Source organism: Pogoniulus pusillus, chromosome 7 (assembly GCF_015220805.1).
Source record: "Pogoniulus pusillus isolate bPogPus1 chromosome 7, bPogPus1.pri, whole genome shotgun sequence".
Classification (NCBI taxonomy): Eukaryota; Metazoa; Chordata; class Aves; order Piciformes; family Lybiidae; genus Pogoniulus; species Pogoniulus pusillus.
In genome coordinates this window covers 36173427-36194934 of record NC_087270.1, presented here as the reverse complement: position 1 = coordinate 36194934, position 21508 = coordinate 36173427, and the positions used below count along the sequence as shown (strand labels likewise).

The following is a 21508-nucleotide window of genomic DNA, read 5'->3' as shown; positions in this document are numbered from 1 at the left end:
AGGAGTGATAAATGGAAAGAATATATTCCAGCTGGACATAAGGAAAGAAATTCCAGCAAGGCTGTCCAGGCACTGCTTGTGCAGTTTCTATCCCTGAAGGGCTCAAAACCCAACTGGATAAAGCCCTGAGCAGTCTGGTTAGATCTCACAGATGCTCCTGACTGGAGCAGGTTGGACCAGGGGTGCTGGAGGTCCATCCCACAGAGCCTGATTCTGTGATTCTACTTCAGTTTGCATAGTAGTTTGCTAGGACTTCTACAGGAGATCATTGCTCCAAAGATGAATGTGTTTTATGACAGAGTCCCAGAATGTTAGGGGCTGGAAGGGACCTGGGAAGATCACCTGCTCCAACCCCCTGCCAGAGCAGGATCACCTTTTTCTTTAACAGCCCTGTTTCCTTTTCATCTTTTCTTTAATCCCACTCCTCCCCCATCTCCATCCTTTTCCTCTCCATCTCCCTCCTTTCAGCACCACCTGCCTTTTTCCACCGTATTTGCCCCTTTCCCTCCACTCTCCTGCATTTTCCCCTTTTCCCCCCAAACCCAGAGCACCTGGGTGCTGTTGGAGCCTCCTCCACCCCAGGTGTGACCACTTTGCCCTTGTTGCCCACTCCCCTTTATAATCAGCCCCAGGAAAGGCAGAAGCCCTAAGCTTGCCCAACTGGGCAGAGGGATCCTCCTCCTGTTCATCACTGGTGAGTCCCCATGGTGCACACTGGGTGAATGGGAATGGGTCAAAGGCAGGGGGGCCTGGTGGCCCCCCAGTTATTCAGGGTAGACAGCTGATGGTTGTTGTGACATCACCCATGGGTGCTGGCTGGGCCTCCCTACTTAGGCTGAGCTGCTGTATGATTAGTTGCTTCTTTCTGCTCTCTGATGATGAGTTGAAGTACTTGGTGGAACTGGAAGCTCCTGACTAAGTGGTATTGTGTTGTAGAATTGTTTTGGTTGGAAAAGCTCTCCAAGATCATCAAGCCCAACCTTCATGCCAACTCCACCCAGGCTATTAAACCATGTCCCAAAGTGCCATGGCCACAGTTGCTTCAACACCTCCAGGAATGGTGACTCCAGCACCTCCCTAAGCAGCCTGTTCAATGTCTGACTGCCCTTGCAGCAAAGAAATTGTTTCTCATCAAGCCAACCTGGTTGGAAGAGACCTCCAAGATTATCTGAACCTCCCTGGTGAGTTCCTAACCCTCCGAAATGAAGCATAAGGCAAAGTCTGGGGTAAGATAGAGGGGTGGGAGAAGGTGGAAAGGTGGTTGAGAGCCTTTCCTGGGGACTCTGGTTTCTGGAGGGCTGTTGTGTTTCTGTATCACTTTTTAACTTGTCTATTTCTGTATATATTGTGAATACCTGCTTGTTTATTGTGCTATGCTGTAAATATAAAGCTTCATTCAATTTCCAGTCTAGTCTGGGTGATTTATTTTCGTGTGTGTGTTGTGGGGGGGTGGCAGTGAGTAACACCCAAACCATCACAGCTAGGATGTCCTTGCCCATGGCAGGGGGGTTGGAACTAGATGATCCTTATGGTCCCTTCCAACCCTGACTGATTTTACAGTTCTAACTACTACTCAAGACTGGATGCTGAACTAGCTGAAGCATTCATTTGTAAAACTTACTGTTTTCATCTTTTGTGCTCTAAGAGATGTGTTGTTTCTGCCCCCCCCCCAAACCCCATCCAGATAACTCCATTAGAAATTATTAGATTACAAACTGCTGAAATGGTCAAGCAACCCACATGGGCAGTGAATATTTGCATTCACTTCAGTTGCCTTCAGCTCAAACTCTTCATGTCTAAGCTCTTGAGATCATTCCCACCTCCTCTGGTGACCCCTTCTTAATATGATTCTTAGCCCCCAAAGACAGTATCAGGTGCAGGTTAAATCCTTTCTCACTTGGGAACTCATGTCATGGGTTACTGCATGCTTACTAGATGTGTTATCTGTCTCAGCCACACAGTATTGCATGAGCTGAACTCAGACATGGATTACACAAGGGAAAATTCATGCCAGTGGCAATTTGACCTGATTTTCATATGCCTCACTTCACTAATTTGCTAAATAAGAGATTGTGGCATCTATCCTGTAAGTAAACTGAAGTGTTTAATGATGTGTTTAAACAGGCTTTAAATTTCAAGCTGGATGAACAGATGAAATTACAAAAGAGACCAAGAAATAAAACCCTGTCAAAATTCTGCTGCCAACATTTAAAATCATTATTTTTACACTGTTGAGATAAGATGCCTGTTTTCTGGGAGCAGCCTATTGAAGGAGGTAGTAGGATCCAACCTTATTCATTTTATAATAGCAGCAATAAACCAAAGTTGAGAGGCATTATGGGCACTAAAGCCTTGACTTTGGTTCTTCACAATGTCCATGGATCTACTTGTATTTTAAAGGAATTAGTACAGAGGGAGAACATTAGCCTTTAAATACCCACCTCTAACTTTACTTCTGAAAGAGTGGAGGTGAGACAATGGAAGGGGGTGAGTGGAGTGGGTTGCACAGGGTTGAAGTCCCATTGCTGGAGATGTTTAAGGCCAGGCTGGATGAGGCTGTGGCCAGCCTGCTCTAGGGTAGGGTGTCCCTGCCTATGGCAGGGGTGTTGGAGCTAGATGATCCTTGTGCTCCCTTCCAACCCTGACTGATTCTATGGTCCTCAATCCCCAGACTGTGATGTTCTTCAAGAAGTGCAGATTTGGGTAGCTGATGGGTGATGCATCATACTGCAGTCTGCCCACCTGTGTTGGCTACTCTGCAACGTACAGGAGTGTGTAAATAAGAAAGACTTAGCAGCCTTTGTGTGTAAACAAGAAAGACTTAGCAGCCAGTCTTTGGTAGATCCCAGAACCCAGCTATACAACCATCAGCAATCCCACAGTGGCCTGATGTTATTCCAGAGACCAGAGCTCTTTACAAGCAAAGAAGCAAACCACTTTGCTGTTGGCTGCAACTGTGACCCATCAGTGGGATGATTATGCCTGCTGACAGTCTGGCAGATGCAGCTGATCTGCTTCCCTGGCATAGGATGGTTGACCATGTGTGAGCTACTGCCAGGGCAGAGCTTGGCTGCACATCAAGCAGGTGTGAGATGTGAAGGGAATGGAAAAAACAAGTTATGCTGCCTGCAAAAATAACTGTGACTTGAGTGGAATCATAGAATCAATCAGGCTGGAAAAGACTGGATGAGGCATTTAATGCCATGGTGTAGTTGATTGGCTGGGGCTGGCTGATAGGTTGGAGTGGATGATCTTGGAGGTCTCTTCCAACTTGGTTGATTCTATGACCTCCAAGATCATCCAATCCAACCTATCAGACAGCCCTAGCCAATCAACTAGACCATGGCACTAAGTGTCTCATCCAGGCTTTGCTTGAGCACCTCTATGGATGGTGCCTCCACCACCTCCCTGGGCAGCCCATTCCAATGCCAATCACTCTCTCTGGCAACACCTTCCTCCTAACATCCAGCCTAGATCTCCCCAGGCATAACTTGAGACTGTGTCCCCTTGTTCTGGTGCTGCCTGCCTGGCAGAAGAGGCCACCCCCAACCTGGCTACAGCTTCCCTTCAGGTAGCTGTAGACAGCAATGAGGTCACCCCTGAGCCTTCTCTTCTCCAGGCTAAACACCCCCAGTACCCTCAGCTTCTTCTCTTAGGGCTGTGTTCCAGGCCCCACACCAGCTTTGCCTCCCTTCTCTGGACATGCTCCAGTATCTCAACATCTCTCTTGAATTGAGGAGCCCAGAACTGGCAGGCTTGGGGGTGATCTGCAGAAGACATAGGAAGGATTTTAAGGCAGCAGTAACATGTTTATGAGCATGTGCTTTGCAGGTCCACACTGGACAGCAGGTCACCGTAGCTCTGGGAACAAAGGATCCAGAAAAAAAAAACCCAAAGAAACAATCTATTCTACTTCCTCAGTTTGCAAGGACAGAAGTTGTAAAGCAGACATAACATCAGGGCTCTGTGTTCATTTCCTTCAGATTGCAGTGAAGTATAAAGATAAGGCTTAGTTTCATGGGAGCTGTGTCTGGCTGGACCTCTCCCAGCTGCCAAATGTGCTTACTTAAGAGTAATGTGGGCTAGATTAATTTCACAGTAGCTTGTTTCCCATTACTGTTTTGCCTGCACACCAGAGGAGTGTTGTGCAGACTCCCCAAGAAAGAACACTGAGGCTGCCAAAACAACCTTTAAGAACTGTAGTAAAAACAGTTCTTTGCCAGTGTTGTGCCCAAATGCAAAGTCAGTGCTGGTTAAGCTACGTGTGACAAGCATGAAAGTGCACAAGGTCACTTGTAAGAATCCTAATCCTGTGCCCTCTTCTTGAGGGGAGGTTGAGTTTCTTATCTTTATATGGTAAGAATTATTTTTGCTGCCTCAGTTTCACACATCAAGCAGATTTGGGTTAGGGAGGAAGGCAGGATGGAATGGCCACCTATTTCCTTGCCTTGGAAGTCAGGACTTGGTGTCCTCACTGAGATGAGCAGATGGATGTTCCTCTAATGCAGGGTCAGACTGGAAGAGTGAGCTGTCTGGGCTAGTAATTAAAGCCCACATCCTTACAAATGTGGGTTTATACATGCAGAACTTGAGTCTAGCTTTGAGAGCCAGGGGTGGTTTGGCTACACATATATCCTCATCTGAGGGAGTTGGGGAAGGCAGGGGGGAAGCAGGTCAAGTGATAATATCCAGAGAAATTCTTGGATCATCTCTGTCAGAGACTGGGATAAACAACATGTCCCAACAGCTTAGAAAAAATTGGTTTGAGCTAAGTTTCTGAGAAGTGCTAAGTGAGCAGCCTGTTTGTACTCACTGTCCTGCATGAGCTCAGAACCCCAGGAGCTCCCCAATATACAACTGGACAAGAAACCAGCCAAAGAATGCAGAGTGAGCTTGGACAAGGAGCAATGGATGTAACCTGCAGCAAAAGAGGTTCTACCTCAACACAAAGGGGAACTTCTTTACTGTAAGGGTCACAGAGCACTGCAACAGGCTCCCCAGAGAGGTTGTGGAGTCTCCTTCTCTGGAGACTTTCAAGGCCTGTCTGGATGTGTTCCTCTGTGCTAGATTGTTTGGTCCTGCTCTGGCAGGGGGGTTGGACTCGATGATCATCTTGGGTCTCTTCCAGCCCCCAATATCCTGTCATCCTGTCAACATGAGACCACCTGCCTGACTGCTGAGCTTGCATGGACTGAAAGACCACCACTCTGGACCACCGCACCTGGAACTGAGCTCCTGTCACCTAGCACACATTAGGAGGTGAAGGCTTCTTGTTGTGACAGGTGATGCTGATTCTGAGCTGACCACAGTCTGGCAGCTCCTGACTTATTAACAGCAACCATCAGTCCAGAGAAACTGGCTGGACAAAGTGGGGCTCCACCCTGGAAACCCCCTACCATACTGAGCATGCCCAACACCACTGGACAGTAGGCCTGGCTAAGCAAATCATTCCTGGACAATGCTAAGTGATTCTCAGGAAAACCTGCATATTCCATGAGGCAGCCAGGGAAAGGCAGAGAAGCTCCAACCAGCAGGCGGAGTGTTCCCCACCTGCTCTCTTCAAGTGGACTTTTGGGACACCAGTTGGCTCCGGGGTGACCTTCTCTCTCTCTGCCTGGAGGTATGTAATTCTTTTCTTTCTCTTTCCTCCCCCACCTCTCTTTCTCTTTCCCTCTCCTCATCCCTCCCTATCCTCGTGTGTATGTGTGCAATAAAATCAGCCTATGTATTTGACACTGTTTGTGCCTTAATTCTGTGCCCGAGAATCTGACCCCTCCAGACTGGGACAATCTCCTGTCCTTCTCTCTTCAGATTCACATCACGTTTAACTGGATCTTTCCAGCCCAGGGCAACAAACCTACTTTATAATAATTGCTTTTTTCTTGTCTTCTTTCCCAGATGGCCTATGGATTTGTACCATAGAAGCAATGCTTTAGTTTAGTTTTGTTTTTATTTCCTGCTCTGTGCACATTGCAAAGAAGGCTCAGTAAGTAGCACTTGGTCTTTATGTATTTGCAGTCTGAGCTCCTGCCTTGGATCAGAAAATATTTCTGCTGTATTTTTGTTTGTCTTTATTATGCTGTGTCCTGAATTCTCTCTTTTAATTGTCACAGAGAATGGTTTTTGGAAGAAAAACAACCTTGCAGAAGCTTTGCTATAGAATCATAGAATCAACTAGGTTGGAAGAGACCTCCAAGATCATCCACTCCAACCTAGCACCCAGCCCTGGCCAATCAACCAGACTACAGCACTAAGTGCCCCATTCAGGCTCTGCTTGAACACCTCCAGGGACGGCGACTCTGCCACCTGCCTGGGCAGCCCATTCCAATGCCAATCACTCTCTCTGGCAACAACTTCCTCCTAACATCCAGCCTAGACCTCCCCCACCACAGCTTGAGACTGTGTCCCCTTTTTCTGTTGCTGGTTGCCTGTCAGAAGAGACCAACCCCCGCCTGGCTACAGCCTCCCTTCAGGTAGCTGGACACAGCTGTAGACATTTGCAAAGGATGTTATGAGACAGCACACAGCAAAGCTTGAAGAGTTTCCCAATACAGATAAGTGAATAGGAGTTCTATTTCATCTATCAACCAAGTAATGCATACATCTGGGGCTGGATATAATGAAGATTTTAGTTGTAATTGCCTGCCTTTAGAGCTAAGCTAAAGAGTCAACTCAAAACAGAGACATCCTCAAATGTAGCCTCACATTCAGTAATAAAGTTCACAATTTGAATGTCTACAACAATCAACACAAGTCTTTTCTATCTTCTTGCTGTATTTCTGGGTCATGGAGAAGCCTTTCAGAGTCATATTTGTGCCCAAATGATGGAAGGGAACATGGCATCATACCTCAGGATATCTGTAACATTTTTCTGTCCCTCTGAAAAGGATGTCTGACCAAAAAACATCAGGTACATTCAAATTCAAGTTTTAAAAGCTTAATATACTTCAAAAATCTTCAGAGTTCCAAGTAGCCTCTTAAGTGTTGGTGTATTATTACACTTGGTGAAGGAAGAGAGGGGTAGAACTGACTTCAAGAGATTCTAGTACGAGCTCTATCAGGATCACAGGACGTTAAGGGTTGGAAGGGACTCAAGGAGATCTTCGAGTCCACCCCCCTGCCAGGGCAGGAACCCATACAGACAAAGGAAGCTAAATTGTGCCCTCTGGCAGGGAAGATCATTACCCTCTAATTATTATGTCATGTTTTAGGTAAAAGTTGCATTCCCCCCCCCACAGTATCACAGTATCACCAAGGTTGGAAGAGACCTCACAGATCATCAAGTCCAACCCTTTACCACACAGCTCAAGGCTAGACCATGGCACCAAGTGCCACATCCAACCTTGCCTTGAACAGCTCCAGGGATGGCGACTCCACCACCTCCCTGGGCAGCCCATTCCAGTGTCCAATGACTCTCTCAGGGAAGAACTTTCTCCTCACCTCCAGCCTAAATCTCCCCTGGCACAGCCTGAGGCTGTGTCCTCTCCTTCTGGTGCTGGCCACCTGAGAGAAGAGAGCAACCTCCTCCTGGCCACAACCACCCTTCAGGTAGTTGCAGACAGCAATAAGGTCACCCCTGAGCCTCCTCTTCTCCAGGCTAACCAATCCCAGCTCCCTCAGCCTCTCCTCGTAGGGCTGTGCTCAAGGCCTCTCACCAGCCTCGTTGCCCTTCTCTGGACACGCTCAAGCATCTCAGTGTCCCTCCTAAACTGGGGGGCCCAGAACTGGACACAGCACTCAAGGTGTGGTCTAACCAGTGCAGAGTACAGGGGCAGAATGACCTCCCTGCTCCTGCTGACCACACCATTCCTGATGCAGGCCAGGATGCCACTGGCTCTCTTGGCCACCTGGGCACACTGCTGGCTCATGTTCAGGCGGGTATCTATCAGCACCCCCAGATCCCTCTCTGTCTGGCTGCTCTCAGCCACTCTGACCCCAGCCTGTATCTCTGCATGGGGTTGTTGTGGCCAAAGTGCAGCACCCTGCATTTGGAGCTATTGAACTCTGCCCATCTGTCCCACCCCCGAGATAACTTCAATATTGCATAGTTGAGTTCTTCTCAAACACTGTGCTGCAGAAGGAAAAATATGGTTTTTTTTCCCCCTCCTTTGTAACCCTCATGGTCTAAAGCTGTACATGGGAAAGCAAATGCATGAAGTTTGGCTTCTCCATGCAGAACAGGACTGAAGAGAATTGTTATTTCTACTGGGCTGACTTTGATTTTAGCATCATTTTCTTTTCCACTATATAGTGTGATGAGGAGACAGTCACAGCAGGCAACAAGGAATGCTGTGCTGCACCCCAAAAAAGGCTGTGAAAGAGCATGAAATTAGTTCAACTAGTGTTTGTGATAAGCAACATTAATTTACATATACTTTCAGTGTGGAAAAAATCCCCAGGCTGAGACCATTTCAGCCTTTGAGCAATGCAACTCCCTGTAGCTGTGTTTACGGAGCTGTAAAAGAGACAGCTAGGAGAATGCGAAGCTGCAGCGTCCAGGCCAGTGATTTCCAGCTGTCTTTAAGTCCTGGGACCAGTCTTGTTCAACATCTTTGTGGGTGCCATAGACAGAGGCATTGAGTGCACCCCCAGCAAGTTTGCTGATGACAGCAAGTTGTGTGGTGCTGCAGACAGGCTGGAGGGCAGGGATCCATCCAGAGGGACCTGGACAGGCTGCAGAGGTGGGCACAAGCAAACCTCAGGAGGTTCAACAAGACCAAGTGCAAGGTCCTGCAGCTGGGTTGAGGCAATGCCAAGCAGAAATGCAGGCTGAGTAGTGAGTGGCTGGAGAGCAGCCCTGAGGAGAGGGACTTGGGGGTGCTGCTGGAGGAGAAGCTCAACATGAGCCAGCAGTGTGCACTTGCAGCCCAGAAAGCCAAGCAGAGCCTGGGCTGCAGCAGCAGAAGTGTGGCCAGCAGGTCGAGGGAGGTGATTCTCCTACTCTGCTCAGCTCTGCTGAGACCCCACCTGGAGTATTGCATCCAGCTCTGGAGCCACTATTACGAGAGGGATGTGGAGATGCTGGAGCAAGTCCAGAGAAGGGCCGGGAGGATGCTCAGAGGGCTGCACCTGCTCTGCTGTGAGCACAGACTGAAAGAGTTGGGGCTGTTCAGTCTGGAGAAGAGGAGGCTCCCAGGTGACCTTCTTGTGGCCTTCCAGGACCTGAAGGGGGCTTACAAAAAAGCTGGGGAGGGACTTCTTAGGGTCTCATGGAGTGCCAGGACTAGGGGGAATGGAGCAAAGCTGGAGGTGGAGAGACTCAGAGTGGAGGTGAGAAGGAAATTGTTGATCATGAGAGTGGTGAGAGGCTGGAATGGGTTACCCAGGGAGGTGGTTGAAGTCCCATGGCTGGAGGTGTTTAAGGCCAGACTGGATGAGGCTCTGTCCAGCCTGATCTAGGGTGGGGTGTCCCTGCCCATGTCGGGGGGGGTTGGAACTAGATGATTCTCGTGGTCCCTTCCAACCCTGACTGATTCTAAGACATGCAGAGAATATGGGCTAGTATTTGTCTCTCACCAGTTCATTCTCAGCTGCTTCAAGAACTAAAGACTTGAAGCTGCCTGAGGCTTGTATTTTAAACAGAAGAGCCAGTTAACAATTCAGCTGCAGTGCAAGGAGCACTGGAATCCTGGATTCAGTGAGTAAACACCAGGTTACAGAAATCCATATGTATGACTCTCTGCAGCACACAGAAGTCTAGAGTAACACTTTGAAATCAATCACAAGAGGCAAGACAAATGCTGCATGGGGAGAAGGTAAGTGTGTACCACACAAAGGATGGTGGTGGCTCTGTCTTGTCCTCCTGGTAAAAACAGGAGGAAAAAACCCACGCTGAGCTATTGATGAGGTTGTCATATTGAAGCAGACAGAAGGAGGCAAATGTCATAGCAGATTTTGTAAATCACTCTGGTTGAATTGACAAACAAGATGTTCCATCTCTCCACTGTATTTGGAGCATTATTGTTTAAAAAAAAAAAAATCAATTGAAACTGACAAAACCTATTGCCAGAAATTGCTTGAAGATTCCCCTCTCCCCCTAGCTTCATATTCTGTCTCCTTTCCCAGGAGGATTCAAGGTCTACAAGATCCTTGGCAGCACAGCACATGTTTTGTCACCCTTTCCATTTGGAGGTGATTATTTGGGGCAATGTAATTAGAAGGTTTGCATGCAAACAGCAGTAATATGTGACTGGAATTTGAAATGGAGAGATTTCAGGGGAAGGAGTGTTTGCTGAAAATGTGCTCTGCTCAGCTGAGCTGTCAAAAAGCTTTCAAAGTCGACTATTTCTTTCACCTGGAACATGAGAGAAAAGATGTGCCATGAATCATAGAATCAACCAAGTTGGAAGAGACCTCCAAGATCATCCAGTCCAGCCTAGCAGACAGCCCTGGCCAATCAATTAGACCATGGCACTAAGTGCCTCATCCAGGCTTTTCTTCAACACCTCCAGGCACAGCAACTCCACCACCTTCCTGGGCAGCCCATTCCAATGCCAATCACTCTCTCTGCCAACATCTTCCTCCTAACATCCAGCCTAGACCTCCCCTGGCACAACTTGAGACTGTGTCCCCTTGTTCTGTTGCTTCTTGCCTGGCAGAAGAGACCAACCCCACCTGGCTACAGCCTCCCTTCAGGGAGTTGCAGACAGCAATGAGGTCAGCCCTGAGCCTCCTCTTCTCCAGGTTGCACACCCCCAGCTCCCTCAGCCTCTCCTCACAGGGCTGTGCTCCAGGCCCCTCATCAGCTTCCTTGCCCTTCTCACCCGCACCTTCAGAAGGTCTGCAAGGAGAAATGCACAAGTAAGAAAGGAAAAAAAAAACCATGATCAAGTAAATGGCTCACGACCGAGCCTTAACAATTAGTTTTGCCTGGCAGAAGCAGAGGCTATAGCAAAAAACTAAAGAGCAGGGTGGAAGTAAATGCAGTTAAATCACAGAATCAACCAGGTTGGAAAAGACCTCCAGGATCATCGAGTCCAATCTACCACCCAACCCTTCCAGTCAACCAACACATGGCACTAAGTGCCTCATCCACTGTCTCCCTAACCATCTCCAGGGATGGTGACTCCACCACCTCCCCAGGCAGCCTTCTCCAATGCCAGTCACTCTTTCTGTGATTAATATAAGCTTTGCTCTTATCCAACTCCACCCCACATTCCCCCCCTTTTATCCCCCAAACCCACAGCACCTGGGTGTGTTGCAGTCTCCTCCCACCCCAGGTGTGACCACTTTGCTCTCCCTGATTGCTCCCCTTTATAATCAGCCCCAGAAGAGGCAGTAGCCCTAAGCTTGCCCAACTGGGCAGAGGATCCTCCTCCAGTCACCACTGGTGAGTCTCCTACCTTGGTGTGTGCACACTGGGTGAATGGTGGAGGGGATCAAAGGCCGGGGGGCCTGCTGGCCCCCCGGCTATGTAGGGCTAGGCTTGATGATTGCTCTAACATTGCCCACGGGTGCTGGCTGAGCTCCTCTGTGTTTAGCTGCTGCCTTCTGCTTGCTTGTCTCACTGTAGGAAGGGCAGGACTGAATCTGTGAAGCATTTTGCAAAGCATTGAATGAGCACGGAGGGAATGTCTGAGAGTCCCTGACAAGGTAAGTGGAACAGAACACCAATCTCATTGGCACTCCTTTGTGTCAGAGTAGCTAAACTTCTGTTTTGTTTTGTAATGAAGCTAGAACCAGCTTTATTCAGTACCAGGTGAGAGCCTGACTCTGTGAAGCCAGGCCAGTTACTGCTCCTAATTTGCTCATTACATTTATATACTACATGCCATGTAAAACGTGCCTGTGGGAATTGCCTCTCTCACCTCCTGCTTTGTTTGCTTAATCCCACTGGTGCTGAATGTGAAATGCATCTATGTGATGCCTTGTATCACAGCCATAGCTCCTGGACCTTCCTGCATTGCAGATGGTAACTGGCTTTCCAAAGGTGTCCATGGGAATCTCCCCCTGCTCCCCAAATCATGCATTGAGTTTATGATTTCTTAGAGATCCATGACCAACATCCAGCAGGCTCTGCAAGTGGAGGGCATCTGAGGAGCAGGCAGTAAAGATTGCTCTCCTTCCCTTCAGCTGTTTTAAAAGCTGTAGGCTGACCTTTAACAAGCACCTCCGGGCACCTCAGGCTGGAGAGTGGAGAGAACTCAGATGGCATGCCTTCTGTAGTGAAAATAAAAGGAGCATGACCAAACAGCTAGATAAAGGTAGGTAAAGTTAATGTTCCCTTAAAATGCCTGGAGGCAAGGACTTTACCAAGAGACAAAGATAACTATTCCTTCTCTGTGTAAATCAAAAGAATTCACATGTGCTGCAAACAAGTGTGAGAACAGAGCTGCTTTGTTAGTGGGGAAATTCAGTTATCTTCTGTAGATAATGTTCTTAGGGATCAGCTATTTCCCTAGCATACATGGTTCATTAATATTTAATTAAACTGAGATTTTTAGTTAAATTGTATTTTCCAGCTCATGCCTTGTAACTTAATCAATATGCACTTAAAATGCTCCCCTAGCATGATGTAAGGACAAACCCTCTCAGCTTGCTTTGCAGGTAGCTGGATCTTAGCTGAAGCTACAGAGGCTCAGTACTTTCAGCAACAGCATCTGCTCCATGAATTCAGAAATGTGTTTCAAGGTGGATCATGCTAATAGTATAGAATTTTTGCAGCTGTTTAGTTCTATATCCAGAGAAGTCAATAAAATATCCCTCTTGACTACAGCAGGCTATCACAGAATCATAACATCATAGAATCAACCAGGTTGGAAGAGACCTCCAAGATCATCCACTCCAACCTAGCACCCAGCCCTGCCCAATCAACTAGAGTGTGGCACTCAGTGCCTCATCCAGGCTTTTCTTCAACACCACCTCCTCCACTTCCCTGGGCAGCCCATTCCAATGCCAATCACTCTCTCTGTGAAGAACTTCCTCCTAACATCCAGCCTAGACCTCCCCTGGCACAACTTGAGACTGTGTCCCCTTGTTCTGTTGCTGGTGTACTGAAGTGGGTCAGTATGAATGGTAAGAGTAGCTGCAAGTTTAGATATGACTTGGTTACCCTGATTTGGACAGAGGAAGGGGAATCTGTCAATTTAAAGCATGTTTTCCCTGTCATTAACAGAAATAACAAAGGTTACTTTCCCATGGAGTTGGACAGAAAAGAAACTTAATGGAGTCCTTGCTTCTTGTAATCATTGTATCTGTGTGGATGACCAGCTGCATTGTTAACTAATGGATGAAATGAGGAAATGCCTGGAGACAAACTGATTTGAACATCTCTTGTATTGACTACTGTTCATGTAAACCAAACAGTATTCTCCGTGCCAGAAAGCTTATAGTCTGAAAGAAAACACTTGAAGAGAAGGGCACAGAGGCAACTCTGTCAACCTGAAGGTTGTCAGTTTAAAGCCAAAAACTTCACTGACTTTTGATTTTTTGCAGATGTTTTGTTCTATATGCAGAGAAGTCAATAAAATATTACTGTTTCTATAGCAGGCTTTCATAGAATCATAAAATCACAGAATCAACCAGGTTGGAAGAGACCTCCAAGCTCATCCAGTCCAACCTAGCACCCAGCCCTAGCCAGTCAACCAGACCATGGCACTAAGTGCCTCAGCCAGGCTTTGCTTCAACACCTCCAGAGATGGTGTCTCCAGCACCTCCCTGGGCAGCCCATTCCAATGCCAATCACTCTCTCTGCCAACAACTTCCTCCTAACATCCAGTGGAATTTGAAAGGAAGGAAAGAGTTCACAGAATGTTAGGGGTTCGAAGGGACCTTCAAAGATCATCTAGTCCAACCTCTCTGCCACAGCAGGACTACCCAGAGTAGGTCACATAAGTGCAACCAGGTGGCTTTGGAATGTCTCTGTCAAAGGAGAAGCCACAATAAACTCTCTGGGCAGCCTATTGCAGAGCTCAATCACCCTCAGTGAAAATGTTTTCTCCTATGTTCACATGGAACCTCCTGTGCTCCAGCTTGCACCCACTGCCCCTTATCCTATTATTTGACATCACTGAGCAGAGCCTCACCCTTCACATATTTATAACAAGAATGAGGTCACCCCTCAGCCTCAAAGATCCCAAGCTCCCTCAGCCTTCCTTCATAATGGAGATGTTCCACTCCATCTTTGTGGCTCTGTGCTGGACTCCTTCAAGCAGTTCCGCAAAGTCCTTCTTGAATTGAGGGGCCCAAAAGTGAATGTAATATTCCAGATGCATCCAGTTGGCAGCTGTCACTGGTGGTGTTCCCCAAGGATCAGTGCTGGGCCCAGTCCTATTCAACATCTTTATTGATGATCTGATCCAGGGATTGAGTCCAGCATCAGTAAGTTTGCAGATGACACCAAGCTAGGAGCAGGTGTTGATCTGTTGGAGGGTAGGAGAGCCTTGCAGAGGGACCTGGCCAGGCTGGATGGGTGGGCAGAGGCCAATGGGATGAGATTGAACAAGGCCAAGTGCAGGGTTGTACACTTTGGCTACAACAACCCCAAGCAGCACTACAGGCTGGGGCCAGAGTGGCTGGAGAGCAGCCAGGCAGAGAGGCACCTGGGGGTGCTGATAGAGAGTAGCAGAAGATGAGCCAGCAGTGTGCCCAGGTGGGCAGGAGAGCCAATGGCATCCTGGCCTGGATCAGGAGCAGTGTGGGCAGCAGGACAAGGGAGGTTATTCTGCCCCTGTACTCAGCACTGCTCAGGCCACACCTTGAGTGCTGTGTCCAGTTCTGAGCTCCTCCATTCAAGAGAGATGTTGAGATGCTGGAAGGTGTCCAGAGAAGGGCAACGAAGCTGGTGAGGGGCCTGGAGCACAGCCCTGTGAGGAGAGGCTGAGGGAGCTGGGGGTGTGCAGCCTGCAGAAGAGGAGGCTCAGGGCTGACCTCATTGCTGTCTACAACTCCCTGAAGGGAGGTTGTAGCCAGGTGGGGTTGGTCTCTTCTGCCAGGCAAGCAGCAACAGAAGAAGGGGACACAGTCTCAAGTTGTGGCAGGGGAGGTCTAGGCTGGATGTTAGGAGGAAGATGTTGGCAGAGAGAGTGATTGGCATTGGAATGGGCTGCCCAGGGAGGTGGTGGAGTTGCTGTGCCTGCAGGTGTTCAAGCCAAGCCTGGCTGAGGCACTTAGTGCCATGGTCTGGTTGACTGGATAGGGCTGGGTGTTAGGTTGGACTTGGATGATCTTGGATGTCTCTTCCAACCTGGTTGATTCTCTGATTCTATGATTCTACTAACCACACCCCTTCTAATACAGCCCAGAATACCATTATAAAGGAATTTAGCAGCATTGCTCTTCTATCCATTCTGAAAAGCCTACTTTAATGTGGTCCTAAAGAGAACGAGTCCTTTTCATTTGATTCCAAACCAGTATATCAAAGCAATAATGTGTAGTTTGATCTCAGTATGAGAGAATATTTTGTCTTCTATTTTTCCTAAAATAATCCCTTTCATTTAATAAAAATCCTGTTTTCAAAGCAACTATTAACTCTCTGCATGACCATTCCATACAACAGCAATACTTTTGTTTGGATTTCTGCAGGGATGATAAATTTGAGCCTTTCATCAAAAACCATTTATCTCCTCTTTTTATGAAGAGGCAAATAAGTAATTATCAGTGGAATTCCATGATCAAGGAGCTGTATAAATTTGCAGTAGAAACTAATCCTGAGTAATTCACTGAATGTATGGTTTAGAATAATCCTCAATACCAGTAGTTCTTACTCAGTCATTTACTTTCCTCTATCTGTCATGCTTGTGTCCCTGGGGGTCTTCAAGCAAAGCCTGGCTGAGGCACTTAGTGCCATGGTCTAGTTGATTGGATAGGGCTGGGGGATAGGTTGGACTGGATGATCTTGGAGGTCTCTTCCAACCTGGTTGATTCTATGATTCTAAGTTGGGCTCAAAAGAGCCATTTTTGCCTGGACATTAGGGGATGTTTTGTAAATACAGCAGCAAGTAAAAAGAGACAAAAGTAGATGCTTTTTTTTCTATGGGTGAACACCATAGAATCATCATCATAGAATCAACCAGGTTGGAAGAGACCTCCAAGGTCATCTGGTCCAACCTAGCACCCAGCCCTGGCCAATCAACCAGACCACTTTCAGTGTGCAGAAGAGGAGGCTCCCAGGTGACCTTCTTGTGGCCTTCCAGTATCTGAAGGGGGCCTACAAAAAAGCTGGGGAGGGACTTTTTAGGCTCTGAGGGAGTGACAGGACTGGGGGGAATGGAGCAAAGCTGGAGGTGGGGAGATTGAGAGTGGAGGTGAGGAGGAAGTTGTTGAGCATGAGAGTGGTGAGAGGCTGGAATGGGTTTCCCAGGGAGGTGGTTGAGGCCCCATGGCTGGAGGTGTTTAAGGCCAGGGTGGCTGAGGCTGTGTGCAGCCTGCTCTAGGGTGGGGTGTCCCTGTCCATGTCAGGGGGTTTGGAACTGGCTGATCCTTGTGGTCCCTTGCAACCCCACCTGATTCTGTGATTTTATAATATACCATTTCAGCACATTGATGGATGTGATAAAGAGGAAGTAAAGCCCAAGAGCTCAGCTGGAGACATAATTTAATTTAGATAAATATTTCCAACTGTATTTTATGCAGAAATATATTTCATGTGATGTCTGAGTCAGGAGATTAGCAGAAAAGGTTGAACCAGTTGACAATTAGTGAAACACAGCATCTGCTTGTCATTTGTAGTCCCCAGTGGATCAGCTTTTCCTCCTGTGTGAAGGATAAATGATGATTTGGGCTGTTGTTTGTCAGTCACCTCCCCAGATTTTGAGGATTTATCTTCATGCAAGCTTCCATGTATGGACACTTCACACATTCTTCCCTGAGCTATAAATACATCAGTACAGCCCATTCACACCAGAAAATCATAGGCTTCTGGTTCACAAATAGGATTTAAGCAAAGAGAAAGAAGAATTTGGGAGCTCTTCTCAGAGAGTTCAGCTCCAATGCAGACATCTTTCCGTCTGCAGCCAGCTCTTTGAGGCACAGTGACCACAGCAGCGCCTGAGATCAAAAGAACAGGGTCAGCTCAGCCTGTCACAGACCCTGCAGCAGCCTGATTTAGAGATTGCAGCCATTTCTTTCCATTGCATCTGCAGGGAGCTGGGAATGTCAGAGTAGATCCTCCCAGTTTTTTAACATTGCCTTGAGCTGAGATGCCATGGTAGTCACATTGCCTTAGCTTAGGTACTTATAAGGTGCTATGAATGGGCCCCTCTACCCTCCTCCGCCAGCTCTGACTTCATCTCTCAAGTGGTTACACATTCCAGGCCTCTGCACAGCCCAGTGGAGGTCCTTGTGTCTAGAGCTCCCTTGCCAGGAGGAGCGATGAGTCTCGTACAGTGTGGGCTTTTTGTCTGAGCAGAGGCTGGGGAGAGGAGCTGGCTCTCATCTCTGCTAATGTGCACTGATAGCAAATTAATCACAATATTCAGAGCTGGTTATGAAGAAGGCTGCTGTTAGAGCAGTTCTTCTTCTAAACTCTTTTGGAAGATCTAGGGAAAGTGTGCAAAAAAGTACCTGGTCTCCAGCAAAGCCTTTGACTCCATCTGCCACAGCAAGCTCCTGGCAAAGCTGCCAGCTGCTGGCTTGGGCAGAGTCACTCTGACATGAGTCAAGAACTGGCTGGAAGGCTGGGCCCAGAGAGTGGTGGTGAATGGAGCCACATTCTCTTGGCAGCTGTCACTAGTGGTGTGCCCCAGGGATCAGTGCTGGGCCCAGTCCTGTTCAGTGTCTTTATTGATGATCTGGATGAAGGGATTGAGTCCAGCATCAGTAGGTTTGCAGATGACACCAAGCTAGGAGCAGGTGTGGAGCTGTTGGAGGGTAGCAGAGCCCTGCAGAGGGACCTGGCCAGGCTGCATGGGTGGGCAGAGGCCAATGGGATGAGATTGAACAAGGCCAAGTGCAGGGTTCTGCACTTTGGCCACAACAACCCCAAGCAGCGCTACAGGCTGGGGCCAGAGTGGCTGAGAGCAGCCAGGCAGAGAGGCACCTGGGGGTACTGGTAGAGAGTATCTGAAGATGAGGCAGCAGTGTGCCCAGGTGGGCAGCAGAGCCAATGGCATCCTGGGATGGCTCAGAAGCAGTGTGGCCAGTAGGACAAGGGAGGTTATTCTGCCCCTGTGCTCAGCACTGGTCAGGCCACACCTTGAGTGCTGTGTCCAGTTCTGGGCTCCTCAATTCAAGAGAGATGTTGAGGTGCTGGAAGGTGTCCAGAGAAGGGCAATGAAGCACAGCCCTGTGAGGAGAGGCTGAGGGAGCTGGGGGTGTGCAGCCTGCAGAAGAGGAGACTCAGGGCTGAGCTCACTGCTGTCTGCAACTCCCTGAAGGGAGGCTGTAGCCAGGTGGGGTTGGTCTCTTCTGCCAGGCAAGCAGCAACAGAAGAAGGGGACAGAGTCTCAAGTTGTGTTGGGGGAGGTCTAGGCTGGATGTTAGGAGGAAGTTGTTCCCAGAGAGAGTGATTGGCATTGGAATGGGCTGCCCAGGGAGGTGGTGGAGTCGCTGTGCCTGGAGGTGTTGAAGAAAAGCCTGGCTGAGGCACTTAGTGCCATGGTCTGGTTGCTTGGGCAGGGCTGGGTGCTAGGTTGGACTGGATGATCTTGGAGATCTCTTCCAACCTGGTTGATTCTATGATTCTGTGATCTCGACTCTCGCAGTCACCAAAGAGTTTGTGAGCTGGATGGTGATGTTCAGTGGGACTCTCACCAAACAGAAGGAGAGGCAGTTCTATGAGGCCTGAAAACAAAGCCACCTTCCTGGCACAAGAGTGCCTTGTCAGTTGTGTTTGAGCTAGCTGAATAGAGACATTACAAATCATCAGTTATCTTCTGTTGTCTGTACTGGCACAGCAGCATTTTCAGTACCAAGAAAAGCAGTTAGAAAAGTGAATTGTTGCATTAGCCTTTTATCATCAGCTTTTAATAAAGCAGATTACTGTTGCCAATGGGAATACAATGGACCTAGACAACCAGGCATATGAGTCAATTTTTTTCAGTATGCCTCACAATAAATGTGAGATATTTATCCTTCAGTAAAACAAAGTTAATCTAGTTCACATTACCATGGGGGAAAGCCAACACAGATACTTATTGCTAAGTGGGTAACTGGGTACCATTTAGCACAGTATCACCAAGGTTGGAAGAGACCTCACAGATAATCTAGTCCAACCCTTTACCACAGAGCTCAAGGCCAGACCATGGCACCAAGTGCCACGTCCAATCCTGCCTTGAACAGCTCCAGGGACGGCGACTCCACCACCTCCCCGGGCAGCCCATTCCAGTGCCCAATGACTCTCTCAGTGAAGAACTTTCTCCTCACCTCCAGCCTAAATCTCCCCTGGTGCAGCCTGAGGCTGTGTCCTCTCGTTCTGGTGCTGGCCACCTGAGAGAAGAGAGCAACCTCCTCCTGGCCACAACCACCCCTCAGGTAGTTGCAGACAGCAATAAGGTCACCCCTGAGCCTCCTCTTCTCCAGGCTAACCAATCCCAGCTCCCTCAGCCTCTCCTCGTAAGGCTGTGCTCAAGGCCTCTCCCCAGCCTCGTTGCCCTTCTCTGGACACGCTCAAGCATCTCAATGTCCCTCCTAAACTGGGGGGCCCAGAACTGAACACAGTACTCAAGGTGTGGTCTAACCAGTGCAGAGTACAGGGGCAGAATGACCTCTCTGCTCCTGCTGACCACACCATTCCTGATGCAGGCCAGGATGCCACTGGCTCTCTTGGCCACCTGGGCACACTGCTGGCTCATGTTCAGGGAGGTATCAATCAGCACCCCCAGATTCCCTGCTGTGTCTTGCAGCACATGAAGCTGCTGAAAATTGCCTTTGTTTTTTTTCCAGGGAGAAGATGGCAGCTGCTGGTGCTGTGATCACTTCACCTCCTTTTGCTGATGTACTTATTCAGTACTACAATTTGGTTCAACTAATTAAATCCTCCTACAAACCCCCCAAAAACCAGCTGATGAACACCCATGTTTAAAGGGATGCTTAAATAGGGTTCATCTACCAGTCTTTTAAGACTGCAGCTACTTTTCATGACTTAAAATAATGGTAAGCACTTTAGTCACTCAGTTGCCTTAGGTAACACTGTATGACACTTGCATATTCTTTCACTAACCATGGTTGTAACCATAAGTAACCAAGGAAAAATTAATTGTTATTCAAATGTTGGCCTCTTTCTGTATCTCTCAGTACTTTGATTTTCCTGTGCATCAGTAGAAAACATCTGCTCCTATTTGTGCCTGGAAATGATTTTGTATGATGTCTAATCCTTTATATCATCTGAATTCTATCTGCTGTGAAGTCAGGAACTATGAAACAAATAAAGATGATTATATGTGAGAGTTTTCCTGTGCAAATTTCTGTGGCAATTACAAAATGAACTTCTTTTCTGCAGGCTCATTTGGAGCTGTATTGTAGCAAAGCTTTAAAAAAGAAAAGAGTGGTGTCTAGAGCTGCATTTTAACATCAAGGTATGTAATGTTGCCCCACCCTATAATGAAACTGAGGGACTCAGTGCTATAGAGGGGAGCAAACATTTGGTCAAGTTCTACATCATTTGGGAAAGCATGCTGTGGAAACCACTGATTTAATCAGCTTAGTGCAATATACAAGCAGATATTTACAGTATATACAGTTATATACAGAAATAGACAAGGGAAAAGGTAATACAGAAACACAGCAGCCCTCCCAGAAACCTGAGTCTCCAGGAGGGGCTCCCAACCACCCTTCCACCTTCTCCCACCCCTCTCTACCTTACCCCAAACGTTGCCTGGTGCCCAAGGAAGATTGGAGGGTCAGCCAGGGGAGTTAGGAAGCAGATGGATTAGTCACACAGGCAACTGGTTAGGTTAGAAGGAGAAATGCAGCTCAAAGCCCAGACAGTGACTCTGTTATCTATGTTTGTATTCTTGTTCCTATACCTCTCAGCAAGCCTATGAGTGCAGTAGACATCACCATTGTTTCCTTTTAGCAGCCTGTAATCTAGTTCTTCTCACCAAAACATTCTAGCTAGCTTCACACTAGCACAGAGATGCAGACAGATTCTCTTGGAAAGGAGCTGTAATAGTTTTGATTCTTTTTCTAGCAGGAGACTCAGTGGTTGATAGCTCCACCAGATTGGAGCACAATTTGCCCTGTCTCCTGTGTTTCAGTCCTCTTCAGCTTCTGCAGTATTTGATGGTGTATCTATGGCATATTTTATGCTTGCAGGTTTCCTGATCTTACCTCGCAAAGAAGCTTTGCAGTTTTGTGTGTGTATGTGTAGGGCTGGCCACAATGTGCTGTTCTTCATAAATGTTTCATATCACAGTATCACCAAGGTTGGAAGAGACCTCACAGATCATCAAGTCCAACCCTTTACCACAGAGCTCAAGGCTAGACCATGGCACCAAGTGCCACGTCCAGTCCTGCCTTGAACAGCCCCAGGGATGGCGACTCCACCACCTCCCCGGGCAGCCCATTCCAGTGTCCAATGACTCTCTAAGTGAAGAACTTTCTCCTCACCTCAAGCCTAAATGTCCCCTGG

General features: G+C 47.9%; 1 long non-coding RNA gene across 1 annotated transcript; it reads left to right on the top strand.

Annotated features, from left to right (window-relative positions):
• The first annotated feature begins 11267 nt into the window (after positions 1-11267).
• LOC135177158 (uncharacterized) lies at positions 11268-20322 on the top strand. The gene is made up of 3 exons (XR_010302962.1): positions 11268-11329; positions 11513-11592; positions 19822-20322. It is a non-coding gene; the product is annotated as an uncharacterized LOC135177158 (long non-coding RNA).
• Positions 20323-21508: the final 1186 nt, after the last annotated feature.